The sequence below is a fragment of the Ictidomys tridecemlineatus genome, unplaced genomic scaffold (genome assembly GCF_052094955.1).
Source record: "Ictidomys tridecemlineatus isolate mIctTri1 unplaced genomic scaffold, mIctTri1.hap1 Scaffold_1987, whole genome shotgun sequence".
Lineage (NCBI taxonomy): Eukaryota > Metazoa > Chordata > Mammalia > Rodentia > Sciuridae > Ictidomys > Ictidomys tridecemlineatus.
Window position 1 is genome coordinate 21395 of NW_027521709.1, and position 10697 is coordinate 32091.

The window sequence follows — 10697 nt, forward strand, 5'->3', positions numbered from 1 at the left end:
CTGTCTGGCTGTCACCATCCTGAGGTCTTGTCAGACCTACAACCAGGTCCAGGACCCTCAGCCCTCCCCTCCACCCCCTCTCCAATGAGGTTGTGCGTGTCCTGCAACAGGGAGCAATGTGACCCTGTGCCTGGGCACGTGACCCAGCCATGTGACACACAGACCCACCATTTCCCTTCCCCGGGCTTGCCTCCATCCAGGACCCATCCTTCATGGAGAGGTGGGATGAGGGAAGCAGTGATCTGTCCCGTAGGACAGTCCTGGGGTGGGCGGCCAGCGCCCGGGGCCTGGACATGGGCTGGCAGGGTCCTGTGGTCAGGGTGCCCAAGCTGTAGGGGCAAGGGTGCAGGAGAGGAAGTGAGAAGTCCAGGGGTCCCAGCCGGGGCGGGCGGCTGTGCATTTCACACTCACCCACAGAAGTGGGGAGAAGGCTCCCACCCAGCCAAGTGAGGGTGGCCCCAAGGGGAGCACAGTGGCCCTGGGGAGCCCTCCCAAGTTCAGGAGCTGGCGTCTCTGGAGGGCAGCCCTTGCATCCATTGGGCCACAGCGAGGTGGAGCAGTGCCTGAGGCCTGGCCAGGGTCAGCAAGGCAGCACCTGTCCACAGTGGGGGGGGGGCTTCCCCCCCGTCATTTCCTTTTGCAGCAGGAAGCCTGGTGGAGGTAGGGAGCAGGCCACCCCATCTGCCCACCACACCTGGGGAGAAGGCACCAGTGTGCCAGGACAGCCTGGCTGACCCAGGCTGCCCTCCTGCTGAGGCTCGGCTGCCACCCAGAGGTGGCTGTTGGCCCCTGTGGCCAAGCGTGGCGATTCAGGGTGCCTCAGGAAGCCCACTCACTGCAGTCAGGAGGCACGAGGTCCCACCGAGGGTCACTAGCACAGGCCACATTGGGTCCAGTCCCAGGTCCTGCCTCCTCCCTATCAGCAGGACCCGGCTGGGTGGTGAGCCTGGGCAGCGGCAGAGTCTGCAGGGGTCTGACGGTCGAAGGGGAGGCCTCCCGTGTGCCAGGCAGAGGCCCTGGAGGGTCTGGAGGACAGCCGCGTTTGGGCGCCCTCCTGGGGGCCTCCTGTGAACCGGAGGGACGGGCTCCTGGCCTCCCGCCAGCAGGGGGCAGCAAACGAGTGGGACGCCTGCCCGGTGGAGCCGGTGCCAGCACCTGCCCTGGGACACGCTCCCTGGCGGGCTGAGGGAGAGGCAGCCCCAGGGGTGGGCTGGTGTATTAGCAAGGAACCTCCCGGCCACCGCTGACCAGAAACCCAGGCCCCCGGGCATGAGGGTGGGGGCCGTTTGGGGGGTTAGCCCTTGCCAGGGGTCGCCAGGGCAGGGTCCTTGTGGACCAACCAGATCCTTCCAGGATTCCCACGCATGACAATGAAGTGTTGACGGGGTCAGGTCGGGCTGTCAGAGTGGCCGGGGTCAGGTCGGGCTGTCAGAGGGGCCGAGGGTGACCTGAGCAGAAGGTGGAAGAGGGCCGCAGACCCTGTGGCGCTCCCCCACAGAGCCACCTGCCCTCTGCTCCTGCACCTTCTCCTTTCCTCACCGAAGAGCCCAGGCCAGGCACTCCCTGAGCCGCTGGGGCCTGGGGCTGTCCTTCCTCCTTCCTGCCTCACCCTGGCTCTCCTGCCCCCGGGGCTGGCCAGGCTGCAGGTCCTGCTGGCCCTTTTCATTCCTGATGGACTTATTTTTATTGACTTAAGTTCCACACCTGGGGCTCTTAATGCCCGTGTCCCAGGGTTCTTTCCCTGTCACTAAACAGGAAATGTCCAATCAGGGAACCCAGACTCCTCTCCTCTGTAGTCATAAGATTGAATAAAAGACTTTCTTTTTTGGAGAGGTTTTGGTTTTGTTTTTTAATTAAGAAAATCACATCACTAGAGACGGAAAGTCCAGCTGGAGCCCTGGCTTCCTGGGCTGGAAGAGGCCCAGCGTCCCTGGATTTGTGGGTACAGAGCACTACCTACCCCTGGGTAAAGGTCACGGTTTGGGGCCCGTGTTAAAGGAACGTCATCTACCTGGTCAGGAGAAAGGTAAGAGGTGTCTCCCTGCCAGCGGAGGACCCCGAGGTGTTTGGAGCACCCAGCCAAAGGAGCAAGTCTCGGTCGCCCTCCTCAGCAGTCCCTAAGCAGACTCGTGAGCAGGCACTTCACAGAGCACAGCAGTCAAGCCCAGGACAGAGTGGGGCCACCATCAGAGGGACAGACAGGCAGGCAGGGCTCCATGGCCTCCTAGCCAGCCACACGCTCCCCCTTGACCACGAATAACACGTTCAGATGGGGAGTTAGCCACATCGTTCCGTCCACAGGAGTACCAGTGAGACGAGGCAAAGCAGCACAGGAGCGCGGTCCACGTCCAACACGGGAGCATGGTCCACAGGCCCAACATGGGAACCGCCGGGACACGTGTTGGCGGGTTTCAAGACGCTGTGGAGTCCCAGCTCAACATGAATCGGAGCATTGTATGTGAGATGGCTGTGAAGCCGTCCAGGGGGTCTAGTAACACAAGCGGCAGATGACTTCCTAAAAGTGACGTCACGCCCAGCAGGGAACCGTCATGGACATTTTCTTTCTGTGTTAAAGTAGACACCTTTTCTTAGGGACCAGGCAGTCCAGTTAAACAACATGCGAACACCAGCATCCACGTCCATGTTCCTAAGAGTGGACCCATTAAACAAGGTCAGGCATCGTTTACCAGAGTCGAGAGCATCGTGTTGAGGCAGGGTTGTCGTGGGCAGTCTGCCGGCCATACCCTCAGGGTCTACTGAGTGTACTATGCCCAAACCAGTGCCAGCTGCACCAGCCAAGGTATCATCGCACCACGTTCTTCCCTCCAGTTACCTTGTTTTAAAATAGGGAAAGTCAGACCCAATGCAACAGATGTTTGTGATCGTTCTGAGTTACAGTTACATGAGGTTTTAGAACTCTGTTTGAGGAGGCCTGACATCAGGGTCAGCTGGTGATATTTTATTATAGTCCCCCCGCCATGCCCAGCTGTTAATCTGAGTTGCACTGACACGATACTTCAGAAGGATTAAATACAGTGCTGAAACTATATTCCTTTTTTTTCTCTCAAAAAAATCACTAAGTAGTTTTATTAGTGACAATGTAATGTTTTAACTTCACAACTGAATTTTACATATATTTCAGCATAAAACAAATACATAATCATGCCCATGGCCACTGTCCATCATTATCTGGGGAACTGGTTCCAGGACACCATCACTCCCACCCCAAAGATACCAAAATATTTGCATACACACTTTCCCCCATACACTTTAAATCATCTCTAGACTATTCATAATGCCTAACACAATGTAAATACTACGAATAGTTGTTATAATGATTGGGGGAAATTATGTACCTGTTCAATATGCTACAATCTTTTCTCCAAATATTTATGATTCTTTGTTGGTTGAATCTGAGGATGTGGAAGCTGCAGATACAGAGGACCAACTATTTTAAGAATTAAAATTTCCAAAATGTGAAAAAAGAGACCAATTTTCAGAATCAAAGAAATTAGATAAAACCATGTAATTTTAAATTATCATTATTTGATGGTGGGGATTGAACCCAGAGGTACTTTACCACTGAGCCACATCCCAGTCCTTTATTTTGAGGGTTTCACAAAGTTGCTGAGCACTAATCTCTAGGATATATATAGAATTCAAAAATCTTAACACCAAAAAAACAAATAACCCAATCAACAAATTGGCCAAGGAACTGAACAGACATTTCTCAGAAGAGGATATACAATCAATCAACAAATATATGAAAAAGTGTTCAACATTTCTAGCAATTAGAGAAATACAAATCAAAGCTAGTCTAAGATTTCATCTCACTCCAGTCAGAATGGCAGCTATTAAGAATATAAACAACAATAAGTGTTCTCGAGGATGTGGGGAAAAGACACATTCATACATTGCTGGTGGGACTGCAAATTGGTGCAGCCAATATGGAAAGCAGTATGGAGATTTTTTTAGAAAACTTGGAATGGAACCACCATCTGACCCTGCTATCCCACTCCTCAGTTTATACCCAAAAGACTTAAAAGCAGCAAACTACAGTGAGTAGCCATATTAATGTTTATAGCAGCTCAATTCACAATAGCTAAGCTATGAAACCAGCCTAGGTGCACTTCAACAGATGAATGGATAAAGAAACCGTGGTATATATACACAATGGAATACTACTCAGCATTAAAAGATAATAAAATCATGGAATTTGTAGGTAAATGGATGGTGTTGGAGAATATTGTGCTAAGTGGAGTCAGTTAATCCCAAAAAACCAAATGCTGAATGTTTTCTGTTTTGAGGATGCTGATCCATAATGGGGATGGGGGGAGCATGGGAGGAATGGAGGAACTTCAGATAGGGCAAAGGGAAGGGAGGGGAAGGGAGGGGGCAGGGGGTAGGAAAGACAGTGGAATGAGATGGACATCATCACCCCATGTATGAAGACATGAATGATGTGACTCTACTTTGGGTACAACCAGAGTCATGAAAAATTGTACTCTATATGTGTAATATGAACGGAGATGCATTCCACTGTTATATATAACAAATTAGAATAAATAAATAAATGAAAGAAAAATCTCATTCTGAAGCAACCCTTATAAAAATTCTGAATTTAGAAAAATTACTCCTTTTTAATAAGATGAAATGCTTGACACTTATTACAGTACTATGTGAAATACAGCTGAAAATGTTTGTGCTTTTTTGCATATAGAATTAACACCTGTTGGAAATTTAACTCTAGTAACATTGCTTTTAGCTAAGGCCCAGAAACAAGACAATCTCATAGTATTTGGGGTTTTTTATTTTTTTGTACACACCTGCTCATTTCGTTTTCTTTTTCTGCTGGCATGCTCGTAGACAAGCAATAAATTGAAGAGGGTCACTGTTCCGTCATCCCCGCCCCATTTCTCACCAGGACCTATACTTTGCTCCCATTCTTGGACTAGAGGAGAAAATGGGGATCCACCCATGTTGAAAGTCACAGATGACACAGTTAGCTTCAGCTATTTTGAAGAGGTGCATGTTGTCCCCGGATCCTGCTGACTGGGCCAATCTGTGTGTGTGTGTGTGTGTGTGTGTGTGTGTGTGTGTGTGTGTGCACGCTACTGCTGGATTTGGCAGGTCAGAGCCGAAAAACAACAAAGATGGTCTCTTCATACAAGGTAGTGTTTATTTTAATAATAAAGCAAAAGTGAGATGAGACAGAGGGAGAGAGAGAGGGAGAGGGAGAGGGGGAGAGAGAGAGGGGGGTGGGGAGAGAGGGGAGAGAGAGAGAGAGAGAAAGAACCAACTCCTTAGCTTTAGGCCTGAGCTGAGTGGGACTAGTGGGACATCCTGGACATCAGTGTTTCCATTTTAATTCTAGAACTACACCTTAACCCCAACCCCAAACTTATAAACTGCCAAGAGAAAAAAACGTAAGATACCCGGTTCCCCTAGCTGCCCCTTGCCAAGGTCCCTGAATACAAAGTTCCGTGGTTCCCTGGCCACCTGCGCTCCAGGCCATTCCAGCTTGCTCTTTTTCCTTGTTAAAGAAAGACATAACAAACCCGTTCAAGTGACTCTGGCTGCCGGCCGTCCCCTGGGCAGCCTGGCAGCCCTCTCCCGTCAGTAAACCTTGCTTTCTGAGCACGAGATTTCTTTGAGCGTCTGTCCTCCCGTTTTGATGCATTGGCCATGGACCTGGGAGTCCATGCTCTCCCTCTCACCCTCAGCCCTGCTCTCCCTCCCGGGATCTATCTGAGCTGCTTTGTCTCGCAGGGAATCTCCTTCTTCTTTCCTTGGAGCACTTCAGCCCCTCATCCAGCAGCATGGCCTCAATAGGATTTAGACAACAACTGCAAACGGCCACCTAATGGCCCTCTTGACCCTGACATTCTTAGGAACTGGCGGGACTTCTGAGCGGTGCAGGAAGTGGAGGGACCTCTCTGAGTCCAGGCCTCTCCTTTCCTTCCCACAAACCATCTCTGCCCTCCTCTTCACCAGCTCCTTCTTTTTTTTTTTTTTTTATTGTTGGTCGTTCAAAACATTACACAGTTCTTAATACATCATCTTTCACAGTTTGATTCAAGTGGGTTATGAACTCCCAACTTTACCCCGTATACAAATTGCTGTATCACATCAGTTACCCTTCCATTGATTGACATATTGCCTTTCTAGTGTCTGATGTATTCTGCTGTCTGTCCTATTCTCTACTATCCCCCCTCCCCTCCCCTCCCCTCCCCTCCCCTTTTCTCATCCCTGTTTAATGTAAATCTTCTTCTCAAGCTCTTCGTCCTTACCCTGTCCTTGTTTACTCCCCTTATATCAAAGGGGTCATTTGGTATTTGTTTTTTAACGATTGACTAGCTTCACTTAGCATAATCTGCTCTAATGCCATCCATTTCCCTCCAAATTCTATGATTTTGTCGTTCCTTAATGCAGAGTAATACTCCATTGTGTATAAATGCCACATTTTTTTTATCCATTCATCTATTGAAGGGCATCTAGGCTGATTCCATAATCTTGCTATAGTGAATTGTGCTGCTATGAACATCGTTGTAGCAGTGTCTCTGTAACATGCTCTTATTAGGTCTTTAGGGAATAGACCGAGAAGGGGAATAGCTGGGTCAAATGGTGGTTCCATTCCCAGCTTTCCAAGAAATCTCCATACTGCTTTCCAAATTGGCTGCACCAATTTGCAGTCCCACCAGCAATGAACAAGAGTGCCCTTTTCCCCGCATCCTCTCCAGCACTTATTGTTGTTTGACTTCCTAATGGCTGCCAATCTTACTGGAGTGAGGTGGTATCTTAGGGTAGTTTTGATTTGCATTTCTCTAACTGCTAGCGATGGTGAGCATTTTTTCATGTACTTATTGATTGATTGTATGTCCTCCTCTGAGAACTGTCTGTTCAGGTCCTTGGCCCATTTATTGATTGGGTTATTTGTTATCTTATTGTCTAATTTTTTGAGTTCTTTGTATATTCTGGTTATTAGGGCTCTATCTGAAGTGTGTGGATTAAAGATTTGTTCCCAGGATGTAGGCTCCCTGTTTATCTCTCTTATTGTTTCTTTTGCTGAGAAAAAACTTTTTAGTTTGAGTAAGTCCCATTTGTTGATTCTAGTTGTTAACTCTTGCGCTATGGGTGTCCTATTGAGGAATTTGGGGCCCGATCCCACAGTATGTAGATCATAACCAACTTTTTCTTCTATCAGATGCCGTGTCTCTGATTTAATATCAAGCTCCTTAATCCATTTTGAGTTAACTTTTGTGCATGGCGAGAGATAGGGGTTCGGATTCATTTTGATGCAAATGGATTTCCAGTTTTCCCAGCACCATTTGTTGAAGATGCTATCCTTCCTCCATTGCATGCTTTTAGCCCCTTTATCAAATATAAGATAGTTGTAGTTTTGTGGATTGGTTTCTGTGTCCTCTATTCTGTACCATTGGTCCACCCACCTGTTTTGGTACCAGTACCATGCTGTTTTTGTTACTATTGCTCTGTAGTATAGTTTGAAGTCTGGTATCGCTATACCGCCTGATTCACACTTCCTGCTTAGCATTGTTTTTGCTATTCTGGGTCTTTTATTATTCCATATGAATTTCATGATTCTTTTATCTATTTCTACAAGAAATTCCATTGGGATTTTGATTGGCATTGCATTGAACTTATAGAGAACTTTTGGTAATATCGCCATTTTGATGATGTTAGTTCTACCTATCCATGAGCAGGGTATATTTTTCCATCTTCTAAGGTCTTCTTCTATATCTTTCTTTAGGGTTCTATAATTTTCATTATATAAATCTTTCACCTCTTTTGTTAGGTTGATTCCCAAGTATTTTATTTTTTGGGGGGATATTGTGAATGGAGTAGTTGTCGTCATTTCCGTTTCAGATTCACCAGCTCCTTCTGCCCACTGAGCCCCTTGGGGACTGCTCTCAACCCCAGGATCCCAAGGCCTTTCCAGCTTTCGATCCAGCCTCCTCCCTGTCACTCCTGCCTGTCCCACATGTCATGTCCCACATCCCCCCAAGCCCCCAGGCCCCCAGGGCCCTCCCAATCCGGTCCTTCCTAGCCCCCCACTACCCACTGGCCTGGACAGGCCCCCTCCCAATCTTCCCAGCCTCCTCTGTCCTCCCCCTTAGGGAGGCCGCTGGAGCAGAGGAGATGGTCGGAGTCCATGCCCCCTCTCCCTCTCAACTGCTCGCAGGTGGAAAACCCCTCAGATCTTACACCACAGATCCTGATTCTGTCCCCAAAGGGCTCCATGTCTGACCAGTCCTGTGACCTCGCCTGGCGGGGTATTATCTAATCCTCTCCTCTCCCCCACCAGCCTCTCCAAACATGGGAACTGCTCAGTCAGTTCCCAGAGACACCCACTTGCCTTGTCTCTGTAATTTTAAAACCCTCTATTCCCATAATGGTCTCAAAACCAAACACCTCATGAGGCTCAGGACTCAAATTTGGCCAAAATACAAATTAGATAACCTGTACCAATGGCCCAAATAAGAAACCTTGGATCAAAAATTTCTTCAAAGTTAAAAAAAAAAAAGGAAGAAAGAAATTACTTATTGCAAAATGACAAGGTTGTCTTAGTTAGATGTAAAACGTATGGGAACACTTTGCCATGTTGGAGTTCTGCAAACTAAAATCATCTGAAACAAAAGCCTCAGATTTGTATAGAAATAACAAGTTGGGCTGGTATTTATTCAGGTCATTTAATATTTTATAGCTGGATAAAGAAACCTGTTGTCAATAAATTATACATACAATCTTGAGTTGCTCTTCACACTGGAATTGGAATTTAAATGCATTTTTTGAGATAATAAAGAGAATCTGATTAATTTAAAGGTAATATTATAAAACCTAAAAACATTTTGCCACTTATCCACACAAAAGAACACCTAAAAGCTCTCTCAGCCTTTCTCTGATTTGTGTTTTAAATGCAATGTTGTGTTATGTTAATTACTGTTCCTATATACTCAAGAAACAATATATGCAACTTTGTAAAATGACATTTAAGAAAGAGACAAAAATCAACTTCAAAACTAGAACACTTTATCTAAAACTTATCAAGAGCCCCACCTTCCCAAAGACACGGCTCTGCCTCCCACCCCACTGGTGTTAGAATGGCTCCCAATAGGCCAGACTTCAGCTCATTTACAGGTAGGTTCAAAAGATTGATGTTTGTGGTAAGGGTGGTTGTGATCTCAAACAGGTTTATAACGTCTAAGAGAGCCAGAATTCAAGCAGCCTGTTACACTAACTGAACATGCTTTTATTCTTGCTAATTCCATTCTGTATTTTCCTTGTAAACTTTATAACTGTTTCCGATTAATGTCTTGCAGAGGTACTACTTCCAAAACAACCTGGGTTGATTTAAGATAACAAGCCCTCACCTACAGGACAGATAGGTTATAAGGCTGACTTCCGGTACTGATACAGACCCCAATTAAATATAAGAGATAAATAATTGAACTTAAAGCCCAGTACTTGTACTTTAAAACTGGTGAGACGGGCTTCCTGGATGTTTAACACTGAGGCTTAAAGATTAAGGTTAAAATAAAAGGGGCCAAGAAGACCAATGTTTGGCTCCTGCCCTCTGAGTCAGCCTAAACCCAGGGAATGAGAGCTTTGCAACTCTGGGCCACGTGACCTCTCCACCAGGAGATTAATGAGGCCCTTGGAGAGAAGAAAGCCAATCAGTGCACCTGCCACAGAGAGAAGGGTCACTGGAGAAGGGAGACAGCCCTGGTGCTTCCAAGGGAAGCCACCTCTTCAAGGAGACCCTACCTAGCCAACGGCACTGAAGAGCTCAAAGCTGCTCTCAAGTTCCCCAAGAGTGACCCCTATGGGAACTCAGCTGAGTCTAGACAACAGAGGAACCAGGTCAGCTTGGCCAGCTTGGTCTTGAACCTCTAGCAAGAACAGTTATAACCAAAATACAGCCATCCCTGGACATTTTAGAGGAAAAACAATCATTCTTTATTTGTATTAACTTTTTGTAGTTGTAGATGGACAGCAGGCTTTTATTTTATTTGTTTCATTTTTATATGGTGCTAAGGATCGACCCAGGGCCTCACACATGCCAGGCAAGTGCTCTGCCACTGAGCCACAGCCTCCATCCCAACAATAGTTCTTTTAAATAGAACTTAAGATGTACACTTACATCAGTCCCACAGCCCTGATGCCCCCTCACTTGTGAGGTTTCCTTTTTGTTTGTGAGGCTCATAAACTGGCCTCGATACCTTAATTTTCCTTATTTCCCAAGCTGACATTCAACCCCACAACCAGAGTCTGCCCACTCCAATAGCAACACACAACAGACACAGGGAAGCCCCCAAAGTATCCCCTTCCTCGTGGGGCTAACAACACCCACCAGGATGAATACAGGAGCAGCAGGACTGGGAACTCTATTCACTAGAAAAACAGTCAGCACAGGTTATGGCAGACACCCAACAGGCCCCTGATCTTGTGCTGACTTTACAAAATGAGTAGACTCCCCGGCACCTGTGGCCCTCGATCTTACGCTGGCCAAAGAGGGAGCCCTGTGCGTCTTCCTCCAGGAGGAACGCGGTTTTATGTCAAGGAGTCTGGCGCAGTTAGAGATGCAGCAGACAAGCACAGACACTGGCCACAGAAACAGCTGAAAGACCACTCCCCTGGGGCATGGGGCTCCTAGGGCGCTCCTGGCCCCCATTAGCCCC